Source organism: Microtus pennsylvanicus, chromosome 19 (assembly GCF_037038515.1).
Source record: "Microtus pennsylvanicus isolate mMicPen1 chromosome 19, mMicPen1.hap1, whole genome shotgun sequence".
NCBI lineage: Eukaryota > Metazoa > Chordata > Mammalia > Rodentia > Cricetidae > Microtus > Microtus pennsylvanicus.
This window is the reverse complement of record NC_134597.1, coordinates 36,788,660-36,816,466: the sequence shown is the minus strand read 5'-3', so window position 1 is coordinate 36,816,466 and position 27,807 is coordinate 36,788,660. Positions and strand designations below refer to the sequence as shown.

The following is a 27,807-nucleotide window of genomic DNA, read 5'->3' as shown; positions in this document are numbered from 1 at the left end:
GTCTGATGTTATGCTGTGAATTAGTGATCATACAAAATGCTTATTAAGTTACTAAATAGATGAGCTGTAGATCTTGCAGATCTGGGATTATACAGGAGAAAGATAACATCCTTTCCTTGAAGGAATTTGTAGTTAATGGAGTCTGTCCAAAGGGATTTATACAGCACTTGGGACTTGATCAATGAATTGGCCAGGATTATGGAAAGGGAGTTTGAGAGGCAGGAAACAAACCCTCTTCCCTTAAGCATCTATAATCTGTAATGCAAATGGGACCCAGCACAAAAATAAGCCCCTGGATGCCAGCAGTGTTGTGTATGGACTACTAGAATTCTAAGAGGGACTTTGGGAATGGAGACCCGTGTGAATACACACATGTCATGTGTCCATTCAAAACCTTCCACAGGCAGAAATGTCATTGCTGATAATGAATTGAAAGGAAAAAAAAAAGTAATGTTTCTAACTAAAAAAGAAAAAAAATCACCAGTGATATGTAAAGTTCTTTATTTTATTATGCTGTGTGTAAGAGAACAGCTGCTACGTACCAAATTAGGAATCTTGTCTGATGCTAGCCACAATAGCCCCCTCCCTTGCCTATTGTATTATAAAGAAAATTTCACATTAGAATTTGGTAGATATCACAAGCTTGGGGACTTGTTTGGAAAACCAGAAAAGCCTTTAGGCCAAAAAGAGGCAGATTATATAAAGAGTATTTTATACTATTAAAGTAAGTATTCCTCTAGGATTAATAATTCTGTTTTATAAAGAGAGACAGAAATGCAATAAAAATATAATAAAATATTGTAGGTCAGAGAATATAGAAACCACCCACAACCTCAGTCTTATCTTCCTCATTTGAGCAATAGAACAGCTTCAAATTGTAACAACCTGAGCAAATTTTCTTTTTTTTTTTTTTGGTTTTTCGAGACAGTGTTTCTCTGTGGTTTTGGAGCCTGTCCTGGAACTAGCTCTTGTAGACCAGGCTGGTCTCGAACTCACAGAGATCCGCCTGCCTCTGCCTTCCAAGTTCTGGGATTAAAGGCGTGCGCCACCACAGCCCGGCTTAACCTGAGCAAATTTCATTTGAAATGTCTGTTCTTAGCCAAAATTTGTGTTTTCTCTTTCTATGAGTAGCAAAGGTAATGTGTGGAAGAGTGTGCTTAGCATCTTTGCCATTATCTGCTGAAAACACTTTTTGTTTGGTGTATACTTGCCTTATGCAGGATGCTGGTTCATTTATGTATTCTAAACTGCACTCAGGTTTCTGTGAGTACTTTATTACACTAATGCAGTTTGTTTCAGCTGGTTTTTACAACATTTAGTGCATAAAAATATGACTCTTAGACTTAACCAATTTTTGTATTTCTTTATTTTTGTATGTGTGCACATCTGTGTATGACAGTACCTGTGGAGGTCAGAGGACAACCCGAGTAGTTCATTCCTTTCACCGTATGGATTTCTGGGATCAAACTTAGACTGCAGGGCACGGTGGCAAACACCCTTACTGCCAAGTCATCTTGATAGCACAGTGTAGCTAGATCAAAATAACTTTTTTTTTATTTTTTTACATATATCCTGTATGTACAACATTTTGTCCCTTTCTCTTCTTCCATCTCCTCCCATCCCACCTCTATTCCTGGCCTCTTTGTACATTTTTTTTTAAGATACATGCTTCTTAAAGTGTATTTGTTAACAGTATATAAGTTGATATATAGACTAGATAGATAGTCCCATACATGATAAAATAATCTAATGTTAATATATAACCTATATATACTGTGATGCATACACAATGTGCTCTGAATGTAGTCAGAAACCGTGGCTGAAAAGTTAAGATGGAGAGAGATCAATAAAGATCCCAGACATATACCTCTAGCTTCTACGTGCAGGAACACATTGTACATATTTATATACTTATAGGAATGCATGTACACATCTCATGTGCATATACCTGTGCCTGTATTTACCCAAGCACGCTCTCTCTCTCTCTCTCTCTCTCTCTCTCTCTCTCTCTCTCTCTCCCTCCCTCCCTCTCTCTCTCTCGCACACACACGATAGAGATAGGCATTTTAGAGAATAAAAGTAATTCAAATGAATTTCAACATAAGAAAGGATGATAAATTTACCTTAATTGTGCAATTGCAAGTTAATGCTACATGAGGTGTTATTTCCGTGTGATTACACTGACAGACATGGGAGAACAAGTGAATACTGCTGGAGCGTAGGAGACAGGCTCATCTCCTGGGTGCTGGCAGGTGCAAATAATTGTCTTTTTTTTTTCTTGGACTTCTTTCAACATGAAAACCAGTCTTTCATTTTATAATCTCAGCTGCTATAATTCTCTGGCATAATTGAAATATGAGTCAGTACATGGGAAAAACATTCATGTATTTTTGCATGTGTGTATAGATACATGTTTACATAAAAGGACATTCACTGTAGCTTTTTAATAGAAGAGGAATATTGGAAAACAAAAAAATGCCTATGTGTTATTGAATAGTATCATAATATAGTAAAAACTATGTTATAGAATGTCATGACATTTTGAAAAAAATTAAAAATATACCCTCTATACAGGGTTATCAGTGAGATATTGTTTATAGGAAAATAAGCAAGATACAAAAACATTCCTTTTAGCTTTTTCACCTTTTTTAAAACCAAGGCACCAAAGGCTACATTTCTATGAATGTGTTAGAGTTGTGTGCATGTGAAAATTTATGTCTGTATGCAACAAGGGGCAGCTTACATGGCAGTATTTTCTTGGAAAAGGTTGAATGGGGAAAAATGAACTGTTTGTGAGCATAGAAAGGAGAGAGAACAAGAAAAAAAAGAGTGAAATGTAGCATATTTAAAAGTATTTACAATGTGAACAGATTTGTAATGTTTTGCGACATTTACGTAAACTAATGGGAACAAGCAGATATTGCTAGTCTGTATCTCACAAAAATGACTTTTAGCTCAGTTAATCATAAGAGATGTAGGTCAGTTCATTCTGATCAATGACACATCCACCAGGAAGACATTATTGAAATTCTAAGCGTATATGCAAAACTCATGTGCACTCAGTTTCATAAAGCAAACACTACTAGGCATTAAGCCATGGAAAGTCCAATACAGTAATAGTATGTGAGTTCAGCACCCCACATTCACCACAGTCAGGTGATGTAGACAAAAGTAAACAGAAAGAAAACCAGTAGTGTTAAATGGCATCATAGGCCAAAATGTACATAATGCTGGCTAGAGAATATTTCACTGAGGCAAGGCAGAATATACATTCTCCTCAGCAGCCAATGGAAATTTTTCTAAATATGTTACATGTAGGGTCATAAAGCAACTCTCAACAAATTTAGGAAATTTTAAATAAATATATGTATCTTAATCTGAACACAAGAGAATAAAAACAGGCAGGAAGACCAATGGAACTGTATCGAAGACTTGGATATCAATCCACACACCTCAGTAGCAAAAGAAATTCCAGTAATCCAGTAGATTTTTTTTTGTCTACTCTCATAATTTTTCTGGATCAAGAATCAAGAGAACAACTCAGGTGGTTGTGTCTGGTGGCCTCTAAATGACATGCACTCAATATGTTGGCTTCTGCCTTGATCAGTAAGGGTTTACTCAGGGCTTAGTTGTGACCACCCGCATGCTGCCGTGAGCATCTCTTTACCCTGTAGAGGTGCTCACATGTCTTCCCAACACTTTGATTGCCTTTCCCTAGAGTTAGTGATGCAAGAGACTTGGGAGAAAAGTTCTCCAATGTCCTTCATGCCCAGTTTCAGAAGTTACATGCATTTGTTAGGAGTGAGTCTCTAAGTGGAGTCCACCTTCAAAGAGAGGGAAGTCAGCCTCTGTCTTTTGAAGCTACGGAAGTAGACATCAAGGAAATTTGCAGGCTGCAAATTCAACCCAGAAAATGTGAGTAAAAATGGTTAAGGTTATATAATAGAATTTAACACCCAATGTCTTCTGAATAACCTTACAAATGAGTTGTGATTTTCATGTTCTATGCATCATTGTTTTCTGCTCTATTGGTACCATTGCTACTGAAGAACTTCTATAAGAGTAGTATAGTGATTCCTAGATCTCCACGCTGCTGTCATCACAAACTGTGAGCTGGTGCCAGTGTTTTCTTTGTCTTCTTCATATGTGCTGATGGCAGGCTTTCAGTAAAGGCCAAGATATGCTTTACTCCCTCAGTTCTCAAAATGATTATAGATTGAAATGGTAAACAACTGTCCTGATCCACATTCTTAGGATATTTAGGATATTCTAGAATATTTAGAATATTTAGGATATTCTAAAGTCAGAATACCTAATGGCCCAAATATTCTTCTTGTTACCCTGTGGTGTAACAATATTATTCTTGCTGACACAGCATTCTCTTCCTTTGGTTACAGTTTCTTGCTTTGTGAGGAAGAACTTGTTCTTTAGCTTTCTTATTTATATTTTTCTTTATCCCTTTACCTCTCATAGAAAATACCAATCATTGTAATTTAGTTCTGGCTATTGAGGTAAATTCTTTAAGGTATACCTGAATATCATCCCCTGGCTATTATGATTGACTCCAGGATGCGCACATGATCTGGACTATTATTGTTCTCTCTCTCTCTCTCTCTCTCTCTCTCTCTCTCTCTCTCTCTCTCTCTCTCTCTCTCTCTCCATCCATCTATCATCTATTTATCTATCAGATTTTCTGAGTGGCCTGAAAGTCATTGACTCCAGGATGCGCACATGATCTGGACTATTATTGTTCTCTCTCTCTCTCTCTCTCTCTCTCTCTCTCTCTCTCTCTCTCTCTCTCTCTCTCTCCATCCATCTATCATCTATTTATCTATCAGATTTTCTGAGTGGCCTGAAAGTCATTATGTAGTTCAGAACAGCCTTTAACTTGAAGCAATCCTCCTGCTTGGGATTACTAGGCAAGCTTGCTCAATTGGTACTCCTTGGATTGCATTTTTAAATGGAAGGTATTCACGCCAACTTCTTTCTACCATTATCTTTATATTTGAAAACTGACTGAGTCTTCTTCCTTACAACTGTTGTTTATGCTTACTTGGGCCAGAGGCTGCAGCAGAAAGCTGTGAAACTTTTAAAGGGAATTTGTAAATAAATCTGCCTACTTTGCCTAAGGTATTTTGAGTTAAGACTCTTTTCTAGCCTTTTAAAATTTAAAATATAATTTCAGTCTCTTGGTATACTGTCTTCACTGTGAAATCTTTACACAGAAATCACATCAACCATGAAAACTGATAGGACTTCTGTTTTATGGCTTTATTTGTAACCAACCCCGTTTCTTTCTATTTTTATGAAAAAAAATATTTCCTAATTATAAAAACGGGTCACATATGCAAAAGTTGATGACTGAACAGTGGGGGCTGCGCATGAGGAAGCTTTACAGAAGAATTCAGTGTAAAAAGGAGCTCATCGGGACAGAACTGAGCGGAAACTGCTCTAGCTAGAGAACAGAACATAGACATAAGGACTACTAGCTTGAAGCCTAAGCATTTAGAAGGAAAAATGGATAATATGCCAGTATTCAGAGATGAATGTCACAGTGCTGGTAAACTGCTGTGCAGATGATTGGCACTCACTGCTTTTAAGTAGGAAAGGGGGTGGAGCATGAAGAAGCACACACTGGGCATCTTCCTCCACCTTTTTTGGTTTGTCTTTTTAAATTTTCTTTTACTATATTTTTTGCATTTTTGCTACAATCTCCCTTCTTCCTCCCCTTTTAGTCCCTCACTCCTCCACTATGGTCCCCTCCCCCACAATCCTCTCCTCCTCCATTTCTCTCCAGAAAAAGGCAGGCCTCCCATGGATCCATTTCTTACATTCATTTTTCATTTTAAGTGAAGATTCTTCTCTCTGTGGGTTGCAAGAACATTTTGCTTTTAATTAGAGAAAGAAAGAATCTCTTGGAAACTGAGTTTTGATATAAAGCTTCTAAAGATCGCCATCATTGTAAAACTGTTAGGAATTTGAAATTAGTCTTCAGGAAAATGTGTAAGACTTTGGAACTGCTTAGGAGTTCATACAGTTTACCTCCTAAGAGGAAACACCATTTTGAATAAGAAAAACTGAAGTCTCCCTGATAACAGAAAGATGAAGTTACAAACAATTCATTTTGTACACAGGGCATTTGTTACAGTAAGCCTCTTGTCACTAGTGAGATTTGCTCAAAAAAATAGTCAATGGAGATGTAAGTTTCATTGGTGATATTTATTTGCAGTGTACCAAAACTTCAGGAACTATACATGACTGAAATGCTACCTTTTATTTTACTTGCTTTGATTTTTTTTGAGCATTTTGATACTATACATTTATTTTTAAGGTTTTGTCTCTGTACTTTGTTTCATTTGGAATAAGATTAAATGATGCTGTGTTTTAAATATTGTTTTTCATGTATTCGTTTCTAAAATGTAGAATTGTGATTAATTTTTTTATATAGGTGAAGAAAGCCTGATTTCAAAAGTGACTCTTAATCCATACTGAATAAATAAACCATACAAGAGTTCTTACTTTGGAAAAATCTTTTTTTAAATTAATTAATTTATTTATTTATTTATTAAGGATTTCTGCCTCCTCCCCTCAACCGCCTCCCATTTCCCTCCCCCTCCCCCGATCAAGTCACCCTCCCTCATCTGCTCGAAGAGCAATCAGGGTTCCCTGACCCAGCAGCACAGACACTGTGGAAAAATCTTTAATCCTCTTACAGCTCTTTAAAGATTTTATATAGTGTTCAAACACATACAAACCATTTAAAGTATAATTTTGTTTTGGAGAAATTTTTGCAAAATTATACTAGTCTTCAGAAAATGGTTTTTTAAGGAAATGAGTTGATTCAGCATACATAATTGTGTGTGTGTGTATGTGTGTGTGTGTGTGTGTGTGTGTGTGTGTGTGTGCATGTGTTATAATATAGGCAGGACAAATAATTTAAGTTGATTTCTTCTATACTACTTATTTAGATTAAATATTTTTGGATTTTTCACTTGACTTCAAAAAGTCCTCTGTAGGAATCACAGCGGCGGGGCTGCGTCCCCACCACCCCAGCCACTTGCTAGCTTATGCCCGAAATAACAACACACAAACTGTATTCATTTAAACACTGCTTGGTCCATTTCTATCTAGCCTCTTCTAGGCTAATTCTCGCACCTGGACTAGCCCATTTCTAGTGTAGCCCACGAGGTGGCTTACCAGGAATGATCTTAACCTGCGTCTGCCTGGAGTGGGAGAATCATGGCGACTCCTTGACTCAGCTTCTTTCTCCCAGCCTTTCGTTCTGTTTACTCCTCCCACCTATGTTTTAACCTATGAGGGCCAAGCAGTTTCTTTATTGCTTAACCAATGAAATCAACAGATTGATATATGACACTCCCACATCAGTCCTCTTGATCTGTTTTTGTCTCAAATATTATTCAAGGGCTCTACTTCTCAGAAGACATTCATCATAATAATTTGAACATCTAGTTAATGGCATTAGAATGAATTATACATACTGACTTATTCAGTTATCTGTTTAAGATATGTATATATTAACCAAGGTAAATAAAGACACACAGATTCCTATCTGATGTCCTCCAGTGGATTTATATGTTTTCCTAGACCCTAAGGCTCACTAGTAACTTTGTTATTCTCTGATAAGACCCACATTTATTGGCTAGTGTTCACTTTGTTGCTATCCACAATATTCACACTCACCGCTCACGGGTCGTAGAGTTATGGCATCATAAATAAGGGTGCACAGAAGAAAGAAGATAGAGCACATGGTTTATTTTCATGCATTTTTAGCTATCAACTAAATCACTGCTGTCGGAGGAAAGTGGAATTTAATGGTCATCCTTAACAAGTTTAGAGGAAAATCTGTGCAGTTTTACTTCTGCCGTGTTGTATTTTGTGGTTACAGCACATTTGATTGATAATAATGATGATTCAATAATGATGTTTTATCATTGAAGATTGGGCATGGGAGAGTTTTTTATTTAATCCTTCCAAGCTACTAACAGTTTGACAAGGGTGAGAGACACTGACTGATGCCGTGCAGAGGCTGTGTTTGATGTTTTCAGTGTAAGGATAGAGGAAAGTCACAAGCATCTCCAGTCTAATTCAGGCCCTGGCAGGTGATGCTTGTTTCTTGCAGTATGTTTATTGAATCTCTGTCCAGTTTCATTTCGCATGCATGTGTTGAGGATGAGAAATGCAAACAGTTAGGATTATATAAAGTATATATTTTATTCAGTATCTTTTTTTATTAAAAGTGCCTCTTTATTAAAAAATATTACTTTAATTTTGTTTTACTTGGAAAATCCTCATCTTTCAAGACTCATCAAATGTGAGAAGTGGAGTAGAAGATTGTACCCTTTCAGATGAGATGAGCTGTGTCGCTGTGGCTGCCAGCCCTTCTCTCTGCTCAGGAGCACCACCCCCCTTACCTGTCATGTGTGCATGCATAGCATCCCTCCTGGCTCATTCCCCTACTGCTCCTCAGGTTGTTTCTTTTGTACGTGGAAAGCCAGTCAACATTGACGTTTGGCTATGGAGTGTTTCAGTGATGTCTTCTAATACCTTTAAATGTAATAAATCTGTAACTGCTTCATTTTGGCTAATTCATGAGGTGATAATACTGTGGGCAAATGAGTATTTAGAGATTGTTTTTAAGGAAGTGAAGCTTCACTTTATCTACTGAAAATGAAATCAGTCCCAAAAAAGTCCACAGAACTCTGTTATACTTGCGGTTTGGGTGTATGTTAACAAGTTTCCTTGTGTTACATGTGCAGCTAGGGTAAAAAGGAAAAAAAAATATATGCTCAGCATGGACTGGTAAACGTATTGATAGTGATTCATGTACGATTCTGCTGATAACTTTTATCCAAGATATAATAGGAATAGTTAAAATTAAGCACAAATAAAAATATTCCCTTTTTCGGTAGGGAAAGGTATACACTTGTAGTCACTGCTTAGAGATTTGAACTGATCACTTGCCCCTTGGCGGCTAGAGCTGGGGCGTTAAGCATGCTCATGTGGCTGGTGAGCCTTGCTGTTTCCATAGCTTGGACAGCCACACGACTGACTCTTCGTCAAATTGAGGTGTTGAGCATGCTCATGTGGCTGGTGAGCCTTGCTGTTTCCATAGCTTGGACAGCCACACGACTGACTCTTCGTCAGCCCATTTCCCCACAGGAGCCACTCAGAGCATTGTTGAAGTGTGTTAGTGTTGTGTATTCTTGATAAAAAAAAATTATTTGAGTAAAGATTTTGTTCTAAGTTTAGAGAGTCTTATTATTGTTTAAGACTAGTAAAGAATATTTAGCCTTCACTGCATTAATCTGAGTAGATATAGCTAGTTTTAGCTATACACTAATAGCTGAGATATTCTCATAGAACCTGTTGTTTATTTATGGGAAATGAAGAAGATGAAGATCATTAAAAAGAGCTATAGAAGCCTAGTCATCGTAGTGCACACCTTTAACCCCTGTACTTGGGAGACAGAGGCAAATGGATCCTTGTGAGTTCAAATCTGGTCTGGTTTACAGAGCGAGTTCCAGGACCGCCAGGGGTACAATAAGAAACTATTTTGGAAAATAAATAAATAAATAAATAAAGAAAGAAAGAAAGAAAGAAAGAAAGAAAGAAAGAAAGAAAGAAAGACAAAAAAGCCATAGGAGCATATGCAGAGTAAGTAAGGTTAGGTAAAATACAAAGGTGATCAGGGGATGCTTTCTGCAAAGATCACATTTGTCTTCACAGTGGAGGAATCTAGCCAGACAAATCTGAAAAGCAAGACTCTCCCCCCCCCCCGCCCCTTACCTCTCATAATCCTTGCCATGAATTCATGGGAACAAAGGTCTGGAAAAGGCAGCAAGGTTTGGTGTATCTGAGAAGCAAGAGGCAACAAAGTTGGAGTGTTTCGAATGAGAGTGCTCCCACAGGCTTATATATTTGCATGCTTAGTCCTCAGTTTGATGAACTATTTGGAAGGATTAAGAGGTGTGGTCTTGTTGGAGGAGGTGTGTGCCGGGGGGTGGGCTTTGAGGTTTCAAATGCCTATGTTCTCTGCCTGTTGCCTACACAGAGTTTAAAGCTCTCAGGTATTTCTCCAGCAGCATGCCTGTTGTCATGCTCTCCACCATGGCCATAATGAACTAACCCTAGTCTAAAACTGTAAGCAAGCCCCCACTTAAATGTTTTCTTTATAAGAACTGCCTTGCTCATGGAGTCTCTTCACATCAATAGAACAGTACCTAAGACAACAGTGAATAATGCAAATGTGTGTTTCTTGGTCAAGTCATAGAAAGAAAGCCTCTTTGCATGTATTTACCACAAGTCTTATGTAGTGTTTCTGAAATTGCTTAAAGTCATTACTTGTGCACACTGTTCCTCACATTCCCAGTTAAATCCCAAGGTTGAGCCGCTGTAATTCTCAGAGTTCACTTCAGTGTTACTGTTCTCATTGATAAAGACTCTGAGAGATTGTGTGTCCAAAATTGAGATCTACTATTATTTACTACAGAAAGCCTTGAGAAATTCATACATCCACATTTTTGTAGAAGCAGCAATCTTAGCATCTTGTATTCAATGAACGCCATGGCTGTGATGGTACAATGTCACAGATGGCAAACAATTTATAATGTCTTCCATGTGCCATTTGGCTCTGAAATCATTCTGTAGACTGGCTCATTTAAGTCTTAGCCTGAGGAGTAGGTGATCTCAAGAGTCTCATGTGACAGATGAGGAAATTGAGGTTAAGAGAAGTTAAATGACTGGCTCCATGTCACACAGCAACACCAAGGATGCATGGCAGATCTGAGATTCAGCCCTAATTTATAAGAATCTTCTCCAAATAAAACTGTTAGGCCTTTAGTAAATAATTTCCTCTAGATTTTTTAACTATTAAATAAATATTTATTATAAATATGCCAGAGTTTTACATGAAAAACAGCCTCAAGGCCATCCTTATATGTTCTATTGGAAAATATACATGGCACTTGCAGTGATTTACAGATGTGCAAAAAGAGTTGTAAATTGTAGCATCTAAGGAGTTATAGCTGCACGGTATCCAGTACTCACCTAGGCTGCGCAGGCAAGCTCCCAATATTTCACAACAAAATAGGAAGCCAGCTGAAATGATTTTAGGATGCCAATACAAGACTGAATGGGCCTTTTTAGTTCCATTTTAGTAGAAGCAGGTCTTTTTATATTTTATTCTTTGAAGATCTCATGTATGTATATGATATATTGTTATTTGAAAAGTTAATAATTATAGTATGTAAGGGATTCTAGTGATTTAGTCCTCTTTTACTGTTTTTAGGCACTGACCAAATCTGCATAGGCAAAAGGTGTAACTGTCAACCCTTCTGTCAACTTGTATGATTCACTGTTCTTTCTCAAGAGGTGAAATACTGTCAGGTGTTGCGTTCAGTCATGTTTAAAATTGCAGTGCTTGGGACCCAGTATGTTTAGCATTAAAATGTGCATCCAAAAGACAGTTATACAAAGCAAATACTTCAGATTACCTCGGTATCTCAGTTAATCATTACATAAAAAAGAGTCCCGAATCTACACTTTAAGGTGAATGTCAAACTCTCATGAACACAGTTGTATGTAACATTTTTAATTAGGGTGCAATTATGAAAGATAAAATGTTTTAACTAATATCTAGAGACTTATTAGTAGCTGCTGATACTGTCAGTTTTCCCTAAAGTATTAACATATATAAGATGAATAGCGTTTGGGTGGGTGTAACACATAGCATACTGTCCATATATCTTTCTGATACTAGTCTTAACTTAAAAATCTTAGCATGTGTGCAATTGTTGCCCATTTATTATTTCTTCTTGACATCAGCTAAAGATTACAGCATTATGGAAAGGCAATGAGAAACAAAGCAGGGTTTTATCAGTTTGTTTTTATACGTTTTTGTGGATTTATATGTAAAAATGGCAGTTAAAATTTTCCTTTTTAGTAAAAATTACTTACATATGTTTTTCTCATATTTTACAGCATGATTCTTTAAACAGTATATCTGGTCATTAGGTTCCTTTAAGTGGACAAATGTGCTGAGAGAGTTTTCATTCGCTCCTGTTCCTATGCCCCATCCATCTTTAGCTGCTAACTGGAGTTATTATTACCTCACATATACTCTTTCCCACTGGATTGTTTGTAGGCAAAATACAAAATACCCTACAGTGTTTACCATAAAGGAGACATTTTTTTTAAAAAAATATATTTCTAGGCCTTGTGTAGTTATGCTTTTTATTAGTAAGGTGTACCTCAGCATCTTCCCTTGAAAGATGCTGAAGGGCCTCATCCGACATGCATGGATTAAGCCAGATGTCCAGCAAAGATGTGTTAACAGATGGGATTTTATGTTTTGGATATTGTGATCAAATATGCCACCCGTCTTTCATTCTAGAAACTGCCTCTCTTTGAGGCTTTCTCTTTCCCTTTGCCTCTTTCTTGACATGCCTTCCAACTGTTTATTTTCGTCCTTTGGATGCCCTTCGTCCCCACTATGTCATCTTTGCTTCCGCACTTCACCGCTGTCAGTCTCGTCACCTGCTCTCTCCCATGCTGCATGCCATCTGTGATATAAAGCTCTGATCAACTTCACACCAACCTAGACACCTCTGGGAAGAAGGGCTCTCAACTGAGGAATTTCCTCCATTGGACTGGCCTGGGGGCATGACTGTAGGGTATTTTAACTTCATTGCTAACTGACGTTGGAAGGCCCAACCCAGTGTGGTCAGGTAGCTGAATGTGAGCTAGTTGAGCAAGTGCTCCTTGGTGGTCTCTGCTTCAGTTACCAACTCCAGATTCCCGTCTTGGCTTCCTTTGATGGGAGGTTGAAACCTGTAATCAATTAAACCCTCCTCTCATCCCCGTGTTGCTTTTCGTCATGGTCTTTATCACACCAACAGAAAGCTAACTCGAATAGACTGCTTGTAGCATTTGACATCTTTTGCAGGATCTACTGTATTACTTTCTTCATATTTAAATTCATTTTCCTGACGCCGGGTTTCTCACCCAAGCTGACTGCCACCCCCTCACTTTCTGTCCCTTATGTGTTCTCGCTGCTCTCCTGGATACCCCTTCACAAGTGCTCTACTCACTACACTCCGGCCATTATCTCTGCCTTCCCTTACATACTTTATTCAGTTTGCAAATCTATTATCTTGCTTTAATGGGCTGACTCTTTTCCCAACAGAGCCCAGCTTATTTTCATAAATTCTTCTGGATGACTCCAGGCCAACAGTTATCTCTCCCTTTTTCAGTATTTTCAGAAGTGGCAATAATTGATATCACAGAGATATTGCTCTAGCCTCACCTTAATCTTTCTGTTTTTGTGATCTCTACTGAAAGGATTCAGACAAGACCCAGAGACTATAATGTAAATATAGGTATGGTTTATTGTAGAGTAAAGTGCAGCATTCCCAAAGAATGAGCGTGAACAATGGCCAAAGGGACTGCTGCTCCATCTACAGTTTAGGCAGGTTCGATTCTGTTTCTAAAGTTTGTGTAAACAGATAGCTTTCCTTTCCGGATGATTTAGATTGTCTCCTACCAGAGGGAACAATATTACATGAAGTCCCCAACTTCATAGTAATAATAATGATTGTCCTGTTGATAATAGTAATCCTATAAAGTTTCAGGCTTCAGGACCAAGGCTAAGGTAGCGATAAGTGGATGGCTTCCCAGAAAGTCACATTTCATCCCAGGGCTAGAGACAGGACTCTGGTCTTATTCTTTTGACCAATAATTGGAGTCCTGCATTTCCTGTCCTTGGTTTTACACTTTGCTGACTATCTTCTTTAAGTCTTCTGATACCTAAAAACCATTCTAACAGTTGATGCTATAAATTGGGTTCTAAGTTGTGCTTTTCTTGAATTATCTTATGAATTTCTTGTGGAATTTTATGCATGTATCTCAAATGGATAAATAGCTTCTTGTGTGCAATGACATTTCATAAAAATGCTGGATACTTATACACTTTAATTTACCCAGTGACTACCATTCTCTTTCCTGAATAACTTATAATACATTTTGCATATTCATAATATTGGACCAGCTATCTAGGCTTTATTATAATGCACTTTCCTTTGTCCTCGCCTCACAATAAGTACTTGATTCTACTTAGCATAACAGTTGTTAGGTTTTTCACTGTTTATAAATGTGAACCAAAAGGGCTAGGTCCTAAGTATCTTACACTTGGCTGTTGCTATTGCTCTTGTCTTCATCTATGTGCTTCATCCATCATCGTCTTCATCCTGCTTCTTCATCAGATGAGTGTGTGCTGGACTGCAGAAGCAGGAGAAATGGAAATTCTGATGTTTATTAAACCTGTTTTCAAAGGTTCATTAAACTTGTAAAGCTGTTAAACAAAGAAACCAAGCTTTAGATTTTTTTTTCCACAGGATAATGTGTCATTAGTGCAAGAGGAAAGAGAGGATATGAGAAATAAGAATTAGCTTTGAGGAAAGCCAGATAGAAGAAAGCAAAGTAAAGTGAGAATACAGAAGGAGATGCAGAAATGATTCTCCGTAGCAGTTCTGGGTAGGAAGCAGAGCCCTGAGGGACTAGGAACTAAGTTATTACAAGGAGGAGACAGTATGCTGAAAACCTTAAAGGAGAAGAAAAATTCAAGGCTGATGTTCCAGTTCCAAGGCTAAATGATGTAACTAGTTTTATTAGGAATGATTCAAAAACGCGTTATGACTTGTAAAAAGATGTTAACATTAGAGGAGAAAATGAATTTAAAACCTTAAATGGTTGTTACTAAAAATAACTCTTGGAATGTGTGTGTGTGTGTGTGTGTGTGTGTGTGTTTTAAAGACTTTGTGATTGATATTCCTGTGCTTCTCTTGGTGATTTGTTGGTTTGTTTCACATTGCTGGTGGGTCATAGTTAGGATCCGGTCAGTGGGATCACAGATGAATTCCAGAAAGATGAGCAATGATAAAGCTTCTCAGCTTGCACCCATAACGTTCCTGGTATTGTGCGGTTTGAACAATGGTAGCAATCAGCTAACTGTGGCCATGTAAATCTTGAGATTCAGTTTCCATCCCTCCTAATTATCTTGTTGGTACTTAGTGGCATCGTTTATGGACACTCTTTGGAGAGCATAAGCTATTGAATATTTTCAGCTTCACAAAATGTTGATCAAATCTGCAATATAAAATTTATCAGATGAACAAAGTTTAGGCTCTATACATAATATTAAGTAGGGAAAATTGCTTTTGTGAATAAAATAAAATCAGAGTATTTTAAGTTTGCAACTTTTTGCAACCGTGAAAGTCAGAGCTGTTTGTGAAGATATGTGTCCTAGTTGCAGTAAATTCATTGGCAAAATGTGTGAAATAATTCCTTTTTCCTGTTTCAATAATTGTTAGGATATTGTTATTGACTTTTTTTGGACCACATTCTTAGATTTCTAAGAGTTTGACAACACACTCTGAATATGCATGTGTATCCCCAGGCCTCCTTTGCTTTGACTTATGAACAAAATTTCAGGCATACGAAATACAAAGATCTGTGAAGTCTTTGTATAATCTTCATAGGCAGTGAAATGTATTCTATAATTACATATTCTGAGATTTTTTTTTACATGTATTTGTACAGTGTTCCCCTTGCCCGGTGAGGAAATTTTTCATGGCCTGAGGAGCCAAGGTTCTTATTCAAAACCCTGCATCATCTCCAGACAGACATTAAACGTGCTTCACTTCAACAGAGCTCACTATTTATCTGCCGGAAGAATGTTTACATTTTTCTTGGTAGCCTGAATACTGATGACTAAAATTGGATAGTGAAGAATATTATGCACCTAATAATGCAACATGGTTTTTACATCTGCCCATTACTAGACATTATCAAATCTCAAATGTTTTTCTTAAGGCAACGGAACACTGTGTGTGTTTGTGTGTGTGTGTGTGTGTGTGTGTGTGTGTGTGTGTGTGTGTGAGAGAGAGAGAGAGAGAGAGAGAGAGAGAGAGAGAGAGAGAGAGAGAGAATGCTGTAGGATCTTGAAAAAGTCTCAATTGAGTATTCTCACAGAACTGCAGTTGGAAGGACATAGCCTACAATATGGTCACTTGGATATTGTCTAAATTATTTGTGAATCAAATATTTATTCTTAAGAATGAATGCCTGCAGTCCCATGACTTTGTTTATTGTTTTGCGAAATTTTGTTCTGTTTGTTTTCTTTTTAATTAATGTAGTTGAGTATGTAAAAGACTTCTAGTTTTCTTTTCTTTTCTTTTTTTGTTCTTAAAATCACTTTATTAGTATTTATCTCACAAATAGGAGAAATCCTATATACTAGTAACAAAAGACTCCTTATTTTATGGGTCAATGTTTCAGAAAGCATGGGGCTCTCTAGCTGATTCCAAGGGTCTCTGGTTTTCAGGTCTTCTAAGCTACACAGATCCCGGAATCCAAACTTTCAGAAACGTGAAACTCCTCAAATGACATACAGTGAGCATGGCTTCTCTTCCTGTCATTTCTCTCCCCTCTACACTATATTATTATGTAGATACAAACCTTATCTTGCAACTACACAAGTTAAGACTAAATATGTAATAGTACCTTCCATGAAGCAGGATTATTTTTTCTGAAGCAGAATAGAATATGAATATAGCAATTGAATCCAGAATTTACTCTGCTTACTCTTAGTACTCAACAACACTTTAAAAACTGTTTTTCATTTGCCACAAAAAATGCACTAACAGTCCCCTTGATTGTACCTTTTACAGAGGGATACTTTCTAGGGAAAGGGATGCATTACTTGATGACCACAAAGAATTAATACAATAGGAATTTCTCTGTCTGTACACACTGTACAAGTATGTTCATCTTTTAATTCCCTCAAATGTTCTGCTAATGATAAATATGAAACATCTGTTGGAATATTTTTCATGCTATATTCCATAAATATGTTTTCATATAAGTTGGAGTAAATTTTCTTCAGACAGTGTTTGAACCTGTTGGTTGCAGACTTCTAGTTTTCTAGAGGATAAAATACATAGTATCAGTGTTAAATTGATAGTTTTTTTTAATAAGTCCTTTTGTGTTAGTGTCTTAGGTGTAGTCAATCTGTATTTGAGTTCAGACAGTTTAATTAGGGAGCAAAACACACTGACTGTGGCTTGTAATGATGGGAATGGGTCCCAGGTTTACAAATAAGTTAAGCCAGAAAACTTATGTTTTTAAATCTTTAATTTTAGACTTTAATTATGATAGTTAACCTAATTTAGTTATCTTTAACTATAAATAGTCTTTATTCTCACCTGATAGAGTTTGTGGGCTAAAAATGTCCAAACCACATTCATAGGAACTATGGGATTTGTATGTGCTTTATTTTGTTTTTAAAGTTTGAGGTAATATTTGTTTATGGTGAGTTGATGCAGTTAAGTATGCTAATTGATAAGTGTTTATAAATTGTATAAGTACATCAGCAGTCACTCCATTTAAGAGGTGGGTATGGCCATCACCAGTTTTTTCCCAGTGGCATTTCACTCTGTGACTCCATTTCTATAGGGTGGATCGTTCCTTCTCGAATCGTGTGTATAGGGAATGTTCATGTGCAGAGGCTCCTCTTGCTTCTGGCTCCTTATGTTCGATGAGAATTTTGAATAATTTTTATTATTATTATTATTTTTTGAATAATTTTTATTGGAAATAGTAGTTACTTGTAGAAGGAGCTACGGGCCACTTTCCGCCGCCCAGCTCCCAGCTTCTGGCTAGCTTTACCGAGAATAATTACACTGAAACTGTATTCATTTAAACACTGCCTAGCCCATTAGTTTCAGCCTCTTATTGGCTAATTCTCACATCTTGCTTTAACCCATATTTAGTAATCTGTGGGAAAGATCCTAGCCTGCATCCATCTTGGGTTGTAGAATTATGGCTTCTGCCTGACTCTGCTTTCTTTCTCCCAGCATTCTGTTCTGTCTACTCCACCCACCTATGTTCTGACCTATCAGGCCAAGCAGGTTCTTTATTAATTAACCAATGAAAGCAACACATAGAAAGAAGACCCACCTACATCAGTTACTTATGTGAAGTGATGAATATGGTAATTCACTTCATTATAGGAAGCTTTCACAATATATATGCATATAAAATATTATGCTGCCAGTCTTAAATATGTACAGCTTTTATATGCTAACCATAGCCCAGTAATACCATTAGAACCTTTGTCATTTAAAATGCTAGGGGCTGGAGAGATGGCTCAGAGGCTAAGAGCATTGCCTGCTCTTCCAAACGTCCAGAATTCAATTCCCAGCAACCATATGGTGGTTCACAACCATCTGTAATGAGGTCTGGTGCCCTCTTCTGACCTGCGGGAATACACACAGACAGAATATTGTATACATAATAAAAATATTAAAAAAATAAATAAATAAAATGCTGGAGAACGCAAGGCCAAGTTTTCTTGCTTAGTACATAAGCAGCATTGTTTCTTTTTTAAATATAATTTTTTTCTTCCATTTTTTTATTTCTTTGTTGTTTTTATTGAGCTATATATTTTTCTCTGCTCTCCTAGCTCCCTCACCCATTACGTTCTACCCTCTCCCATGATCCACATGATCCCAATTTACTCAGGAGATCTTGTCTTTTCATTCTTCCCACATAGATTATTAGATCCATGTATGTCTCTCTTAGGGTTCTCTTTGTTGTCTAGGTTCTCTGGGGTTGTGATTTGTAGGCTGGTTTTTCTTTGCTTTATGTCTAGAAGCTTCTTATGAAGTACATATTTTATTTGTCTATCTGGGTTTGGTTTACACTACTGAATATGTTTTCTAGATCCTTTCATTTGCCTGCAAACTTCAAGATGTCATTATTTTTTTCTTCTGTGTAGTACTCCATTGTGTAAATGTACCACATGTTCTTTATTCATTCTTTGGCTGAGAGGCACTTAAACTGTTTCCAGGTTCTGGCTATGACAAATAATGATGCTGCTATGAATATAGTTGAACACATATCCTTTTGGTATGAATGAGCATCCTTTGGATATATACCCAAAAGTGGTATTGCTAAGTCTTGAGGTTGGCTGTTTCCTAATTTTCTGAGAAATCGCCACCCTGATTTCCAAAGCGGCTGTACCAGCTTGCACTCTGACCAGCAATGCAGGAGTGTTTCCTTTATCCCAATCCTCTCCAGCATGAGTTGTCATCAGTGATTTTGATCTTAGCCATTCTTACAGGTATAAGGTGGAATCTCTGAGTTGTTTTGATTTGCATTTATCTGATGAGTAAGGATGTTAAGCATTTCCTAAGTGTCTTTCAGCTATTTCAGATTCGTCTGTTGAGAGTTCTGTGTGTAGTTCTATACCCCATTTTTTTATTGGATTATTTGTTCTTTGATGACCAATATCTTGAATTCTTTGTATATTTTGGAGATCAGTACTCTGTCTGATGTGGGGTTGGTGAAGATCTTTTTCCATTCTGTAGGCTGTCGTTTTGTTTTGTTAACTGTGTCCTTTGCTTTACAGAAGCTTCTGAGTTTCAGGAGGTCCCATTTATTAATTATTGCTCTCAGTGTTGTTGCTACTGGGTTTTTATTTAGGAAGTGGTCTTCTGTGCCAATGCAGTCAAATAAATGTACTTCCTACTTTCTCTTCTATGAGGTTCAGTGTTGAGAACTTTGATCCATTTGGACTTGAATTTTGTGCATGGTGATAGATTTGGGCCTACTTTCGTTCTTCTACATGTTGATATTCAGTTATTCCAGCACCATTTGTTGAATATGCTTTCTTTTTTTCCATTTTATATTTTTTGCTTCTTTATCAAAAATCAGGTGTTTGTAGGTGTGTGGATTGATATCTGAGTCTTTGATTTGTTTCTATTGGTTCTCCTGTCTGTTTTTATGCCAATACCAGGCTGTTTTCAGTGCAGTAGCTCTGTAGTAGAGTTTGAAGTCGGGGATTGTGATGTCTACAGAAATTCTTTTATTGTATAGGGTTGTTTTTTATATCCTCTGTTTTTTGCTTTTCTGTATGAAGTTGAGTATTGTTCCTTCAAGTTCTGTGAAGAATTTTGCTGGGCATTGCATTGAATCTGTAGATTGATTTTGGTTAAGACTGCCATTTTTACTATGTTAATTCTGCCTACCCAAGGGCATAGGAGACATTTCCAATTTCTGGTGTCATCTTCATTTTTTTTTCAAAGACTTGAAAGTCCTTGTCATTCAGGTCTTCCACTTGTTTGATTAAAGATATTCCAAGATATTTTATGTTATTTGTGGCTATTGTGAAGGGTGATGATTCTCTGTTTTCTTTCTTAGCCCATTTATCATTTGTATAAAGGAGGGCTACTGATTTTTTGAGTTAATATTGTATTAAAATATGCTGCATTCCTGAAGGTGTTTATGAGTCCTAGAGGTTCCTTGGTAGAATTTTTGGGGTCACTTATGTAAACTATCATGTCATCAGTAAATAGTGAAAGTTTGACTTCTTTTCTGACATGTATCCTCTTGATCTCCTGTTTTCTTATTGCTCTAACTAGAACCTCAATTACTATATTGAATAGATATGCAGAGAGTAGATAACCTTTTCTTGTTCCTGATTTCAGTAGGATTGTTTAGAGTTTCTTTCCATTTAGATTGATGTTTGCTGTTGGCTTGTTGTATATTGCCTTTATTATTTTTAGGTATTTTCCTTGCATCCCTGCTCTCTCTAAGACCCTTTATCATGAAGGAGTGTTGTATTTTGTCAAAGGCTTTTCCAGCTATAAAAATATGGAATGCTTCACGAATTTGTGTGTCATCTTTGAGCAGGGGCAATACTAATCTCTATTGTTTCAATTTTAGTATTTGTGCTGCTGAAGAGAGCACAAAATTGAAATTTCTTAAAATATTTTTATCAATTAGAAAGAATTTCTTCCAAGCCTTGTTTTAGAATGTTGCATTTAATTTTCTTATTTATATTTTGATAACCCCGACTCAGTTCCTGTGTGTGGGTAAAGTTGAGTGTTATTGCTTTCTCCACTTACATACCTTGTCCAGTGATGGTTGATGCTGCTGCTTGACTGTTGCATGTTCATAGTGTCCTATTCATGTGTTGAAGTCATATGTCTTTCACCCAAGATTATTTGCTTTATGATTCATGTTCTAGAACCTGTACCTATGTTCTGGTATGTACGCTTAGTGTTCTTAGTGAATCTTTGTATCCAACAAGCTTTTCAGGGTTTTCTCTGATTTCTGTATTTTGGTGGGCCATGAATATAGGAGGCTCTGGTACCCATACACCCTACTGTTTCTCTAGTTCTCTTAATTCTCTTGTTATGTGTATGTGTTACATGGTGAAATCATTTTGAGCACATACATGGATGCCCTTGTTAGACCTGGATGATGAATTGGGGTCACTATGGTGACAATTTTTATAATTCAGGTGTTCCATTTTTTTGTTTTTTGGGATTGTATCTTTTAAATGACTTGTTTTTGTATCCCCATGACTCTGAAAAGAATTTACATTTTTCTTCCAAATAATTAGTTCAGTCAAGTAAAATCTCTCCCATCTATGTTTCTTTCCTGTTAGACCTAAAGTTGTAAGAAAAATAAAATCCAACACTCAGGGGTTTTCAGTATTTTTATTTTAGCATCAATTCATGTTTTTTGCTTTATTATGGATTAATATCTGGCTTGTGTATCATATCCGGTTTTCACGATGTTTCTCTGTAGTTTACATGCATGCTTGGTTTTTACAGTTTTGATGTACATATAGAACCACTGTTTCCAGATTAACGTATTTGCTCTACTTTATTTAATCCTAGCTCATTCTTTTTTATTATTTCTGTACCATGTTGTTGGATTAAAGAAATGGGAAATGATTCTTTCCTTATTAATGTAACGCCTCTTTTTCTTTTTCTACAGTTGGCCTATGTTTTGCCCATTTTCAGCCTGTTGAAATTGCTAGGTTTACATACATGTATCACATGTGATACTTAGAGAAAAGAAGCCAAATCCAGAAGAGGGACAGAAGAGGCTCAGGGATACGGTGTGGAGACAGGGACAAGAGGAGCGTGGTGCTGAGTGAGTGAGGAGAACCTGTGGAGAAATGAGTGTGTAGACTACAGAGTGCTGTGGCTATGAGCACGTGGGGGGGGGGGGAGAAAGTCTGTAGAATAAAAGGTAAAGAATGAGACATGTATCATTTTTTTTCTATGGAGATTTGTTTTTGTTTTCTGGTAGTGTTTTTAAGAAACTATGGGAATGAAATTTTATGAGCTTTAATATACTTTTTCTTTTCAGCTGAAGAGCAGTTTGGTTACATTTTTGTTTCCTAAGATCTTAAGAGACTTTTGTGTCTGTGACTATGCATTGGGCCAAAACTTGAAGCCTCATGCATACTAAATAGGCATTCTTTCACTAAGCTATGTTCCTAGTTTCCCAAAAGTCCTTTTTTTCTTTTCTTTTATCTATCATCTATCTATCTATCATCTATCTATCTATCTATCTATCTATCTATCTATCTATCTATCTATCTATCCGTCCATCCGTTCCTCTGTCTATCATCTATGTGGGTCTGTGTGTGTATATCTGTGAGTGTGTGTGTGTGCTTGCATGTGTGTGTGCATGAGAGAGAGAGAGGGAGAGAAGGAGGGAGGGAGGGAGGGAGGGAGGGAGGGAAGGAGACCTTGGAAATAAGAAGCTACCGGTCATTGTAATGTGAGTTTTAGAAATTAAGTTCTCTGCAAAAGCAGCAAATAATCTTAACCTCTGAGCTATCTCCAGCCCCCTACTAAGGGATGCTTAAATACTTATTGTGTAGTTTATTTATTAGGAGGTAGCAATATCTATATATCTGTATTAGGTATATGATACTTCAGGACATGTTTTCAGTGTGTATTGATCAACTCAAGGCAATATGATCTTCCATATTTTAGACTATTTTTATGTCTTTGGATATTAAAGCTTGTTCTGTTGTTTTGTATTATATTTCACTTGTTGTGCCAAAAGTTGCCCTCCCTAGACTATAGGAAACTCAAACTAATTTCTTGTCTCTTTGCTTTGGTACTCAATTTCTGCCTTATCCCCTTCTCCACCATTCCTATTTCTAGTAGCCTGGGACATTCTTTTCACTGGTTCAGTCATTTAGTTTCTGCATCTAGTTTACTACATTGATCATAGTAGCCTTAAGTTTCATCTTCGTTCAAGTATAATGTTTCTCTATAGAATTCTAAGGACAGTGTGATATTTTTTCCACCAGAGGAATGCTTTAGAATGCTTCTTTCTCAGTGTCTTTCCACTCTTGAGCAGTGTGTTCCAGTGTTCACTGATGTCTGCATGTTTAACGCTTCTGCTTGTGCGGGAAAGCTTGCTTTTCATTACCTCTGTAGTCCTCTTGCAGAGAGGGTGTACAAGTGTAATTAAACTTTTAGGCACCTAGGTTGTGTCATAGTGCTTGAGCACTGTAAACGAGGCTCTGGATTTATCCCCAGCAGCACGGCAATTTTGCTTCATGTTTTTAATCATTTGTAATTAGTTCTTAGTTTTCATTTGTAATTAGTTCTCTTCATTTTTATCTTCCTTGCCCTTTAGTGAACCTTTAGTGATAAAGTAATTTCTTGTTTTGATCTAATTTTTCTCACTTTAACCTTGTGATTCATTTTCTTAGCTTTCCACATTTCTTTCAAGAGGTCTCGTATGTGAGTGGTTTTAGGTTTTCTTGAAGTCCTGTGGGTTTTAGTGACATTTCCATTCATGAATGTCATTGACTTGGAGGCAGTATTTTTCTTGTTTCTTCTCCCCTTTTTAAGCTTTTTTTTCCTGTCACGCACCCCACCCCATCCCGCATGCTTTCTTCCTTCATTTCTCTCTCTCTCTCTCTCCTTGTCTGCTCTAGGTCCTTGTATTCATTTTTCCATTGACCTCTATGTTCTCAATGAGTTCCTGTCCCTGGGCAGGTAATAGAATAGGGTAATAGAAATGGCAGCACTTACACAAAAGCTGCATTAATTAAATCACTGCTTGGCCCATTAGCTCTAGCTTTTCATTGGCTAACTCTTATATTAATTTAACCCATTTCTATTAATCTGTATATTGCCATGTGGCTGTGGCTTACCGGGTAAAGTTCCCAGTGTTTGTCTCCACGCCTCCATGGCTTCTCTCTGACTCTGCCTCCTTTTTCCCCAGCTTAGTTTTCCCCACCTAGCCCTGTTCCCCTATAGCTCTGTTATAGGCCCAAATCAGTTTCTTTATTAATTAACCAATTGTATTCAAGCATACAGAGGGAAATCCTACATCAGAATGTGACTGCCAAGAAATTTTGTCCAAGTTTTATCTGAGGTCAAATTTCTCTTTCTTGTTTTTGTTTTTGTAGTTTTTGGGGGTTTATTTTGTTTGTTTGTTTTTATTTTCCATTCGTTTGTTTGGGATAGGAAAAAGACAAGAGACATCTTTTTGTGTCTTCACAGAAGATTTTGCTCTTTTCATATCCTTCGGTCTATGTGCCCAGATATCAGAAGATTCCTGCTGAGTAGACTTAGAATCTGACTTCTCCGCCCTCTCCATCCTTTTCTTTAACTGCCTCTTGATTATTCTTCCTGCTGTGGTTTTACTGAGAATTGAACCTCACAGTCTAGACTCTAGTTCCTGATGGGTTGATGATAAAAACATAGGACACTGCTGTACTATGAGGAGTTTTGTTTGTTTGGAGGGCACACCTTGTTAGTGTGTTTATTAAAAAATATTATAGTATCAATATTTCCATCTCTGTTCATTTCTTTGGGCTATATTCTTTGTGCACTTATGAGGTCATATATTTAATGAATTATTGAAACAAGCTGGAATGCATCTTTAAAAGGGTGTATTTCCCTCTCTGCTCTTCCTTCTGGATTTTATTATTGAATCACTCAGTGTTAGCAGATTATTGTAACGTTTCAAGTTCTAAGGATCAAATGCAATTAAAAAGATGTACATAATTCTGTTAGTTGGAAAGAAGGTGGCTGTTTTTATTTTATCATCAGAAAAGCAGTTTTCAATTCCCTGAAGCCCAGTGAATGGAGTAGTTTCACAGAAGGAGAGAAGGAGAACAAAATGACTACATGCGGATGAAAATGATTAACAGCCTGCGCTGCTGTGTAGCCCTTATAATTGTTTGAAATTTACAAATACAACAATAGAACACATTTTTGTGATGAAATATTTATTTGTATCCATCACTATTGCAAGCTGCTCTCATCCATCACGTTTGCAAACAGCAGCAGCAACGTTCCTTTAGTGTGAGCCCAATATAACTTCCAGCTGCTGAAGTTAATTCTGCTTTTTAAGTCTTATTAAAATCTTTCATCCACAGCAAATCCTCTTGCTCTTTTTACTATTCCATTGACTGTTTTTTCTTAATTTTATGTATATTCATGAAAAGTAGCTTTCAGAGATGCTTGGTGCTTGAGACAGGAGGAGAATGAGAACTCTAAGGCATTCTTGTATATGCATCATTTAAAGGATCATTTGCCAGCTCTTGATTGAACTTTTATTCTTGTATCCATTTAATTCCACAACTGAAAAAGTATGAAGCAAAACCTCAAAAGAGGAGCCAGTCATTGTTGCTCACAACTTCATACCTAGCACTCAGGAAACCAAAGCAGGGAAATCACTATGCATTTAAGGTAAACCTGGCCTACATAGTTCCAGGCCATGCTTGATTACACAATGTAAGAACTCCAGAGAAAATATAGCTATATTGCCTATATACCTTTTTAAAGGTTACTGAAATAAAAGGTACCTATTCTGTAAAGGATTGAATCAAGAAGCTCAGATACTAAAATATCTGTTTGACCTCTTGGGATTATGGTGACTTATGTCTCTAGTGAGTGTTTGTAAGATGCTTATCACTTAGTTTTGGCAATTCTGATAGTAGTTTTGATGATTATATAAAGCAAAATAATGGATAAAATATTATTTCCTGTATATTCTGTACATTATTTTAATATCTAAAGTAAAGAAATATACATATTGCCATGATCCTATGATTACCAGGGTTGCTGTGAGCAGTTCTTCCTACTTTTGTTCATTTTTGCTGTCTCTGACTCCTTGGTTGTGCTTGGGATTGTTTCATTTCCTGCCCTCTCTCACCTAGCTACCTCATACGTGTAAGGTATAGTAAAGCCCTACTGTTACAGTGGTTTCTGCTGAGATGCACACATTCAACTTAATTGCTTTGATTTATTCATTTGCATTGCATGTGTTTTATTCTGTATATTCAAGACATTCAACCTGCTGTTATGGGATGTGATTAGATAGTATGAATATGCTATATTGAACCAAGCTGGCATAATCATCATCCGTAGTTAACTGCTTTTGTACGTGTGTGGTAAGGGTGAGTAAGATCTCCCAACTTTACATGATGCTCAGGTAACCTGCAAGTTTGCGGTGTCTCCTCCTGATGCTGACTTGTTTCTGTACAGTTTTGTATCTACCCATCTTGGGAATCATCTTGCTTAGTTATGCTTGCCTCTTATTGGGTATACTTGCTTAAAATAAGGTGAGCCACACTTGTAAGTTTAAAACTTGTGGCCTTAGTAGAAAAAGGAAACAGGAAAAAATAATTTATATCTCCTTGAATAAGCATCAGAATATAGTCATTTCAAAATATAACCAATGTAAAAATTTGTTAGTGGTCTAGTTTAGTGTACTTTTTATTTTCTACTAATCTAGTGTGTACTTGACACTTGAAGATGACACAGCTGCTTCTCAGATAATCAGCATAACACTTGACTGGCGTTCTTTGTGTTATACAGCTTAGTTGGAAACTGTATACTCCTGAACGTTGGAACTGTGCTTGGGTTTTGTGGTACTTAACTCCTTGTCGTGTTTAATTTACTTTCAATGTGTACCAATGAATGTATGAATGAATAAATGCAGATAGTATACAAGGAGAGTTATTAAGATGCTTGGTGCAAGTCATGAATAATATTAATGCCTTTTGTAAAGAGAACTGAGATTCATTAGCTACAATCAGGACCCTTAGGCCAGAATATTCTGCACATTTCCATCAAGTCAAGACTGAGTAAGTCACAGGCTTTGAAGAAATAATTTGCCAAAAGTTTATTGTTGGGGACTTCGAATGAAGGAAATTGAGAGGGTGCCAATCTCTATCCAAGGTTCACTTACCATCCAAGACTTTAATGCAGAGCATTTGACTGTCAACCCATTCACATGTCCTATTACACTGAGGGGCATATTCCATAGTAATTAGGATCTAATTTATAAGCATGCCCTATTCATTCCTTTTAAGTACAAACAGAAGTCATGAGTCTGGTTCAGTTTTTTACTATCTAATAAAATTTCACTTGGTGTAGATTAGTATAGTCATTATGAGAAATGATCTGGTATGATGTAGTAAAATTAGTAATGTGCCCATTCTAGGACCTGGTGACTATTCATTTATGTATTTGACATCCAGAAAGAAGACATTCCATATGTGTATAATCATGCATAGGGATGTTAATTGCAGAATTATTAAAATATAAATCTTTTGATGAATTCATTAAATCTTTATGAGTCAGATGAATCTATATTTGAAGTTGAAATCTCTTGCATCATAATAGTCAATGATAAAAGAAAATATTTGAGCATATTGCTTAAAAATTTCCATATTTACAAAATATTACATATTGCTCATGGTTAAAAGCACATGCCATAAAAAACAAAACCAAACAGCTATCCACAAGCTGAGAGAGTGAATCTAAAATCTAGAACAGTGGATATGCTGATTAGGGCATAGGTGTCTGTTGGGTATGGGGGTGGCAATTTAGAGAATAGAAGGTTTTTTTTAGGATTATAGCAATTTGAAGTTGAATAGTGACACTTGGC

General features: G+C 36.8%; 1 protein-coding gene and 1 non-coding gene across 4 annotated transcripts in view; one reads left to right on the top strand and one right to left on the bottom strand.

Moving 5' to 3' along the window:
• Tpk1 (thiamin pyrophosphokinase 1) overlaps positions 1 to 27,807 on the top strand; it is a 361,699-nt gene that overhangs the window by 66,147 nt on the left and 267,745 nt on the right. The gene's annotated exons all lie outside the window — the stretch shown is intronic.
• LOC142838533 (U6 spliceosomal RNA) lies at positions 20,725 to 20,826 on the bottom strand. The gene has a single exon (XR_012908587.1). It is a non-coding gene; the product is annotated as a U6 spliceosomal RNA (small nuclear RNA).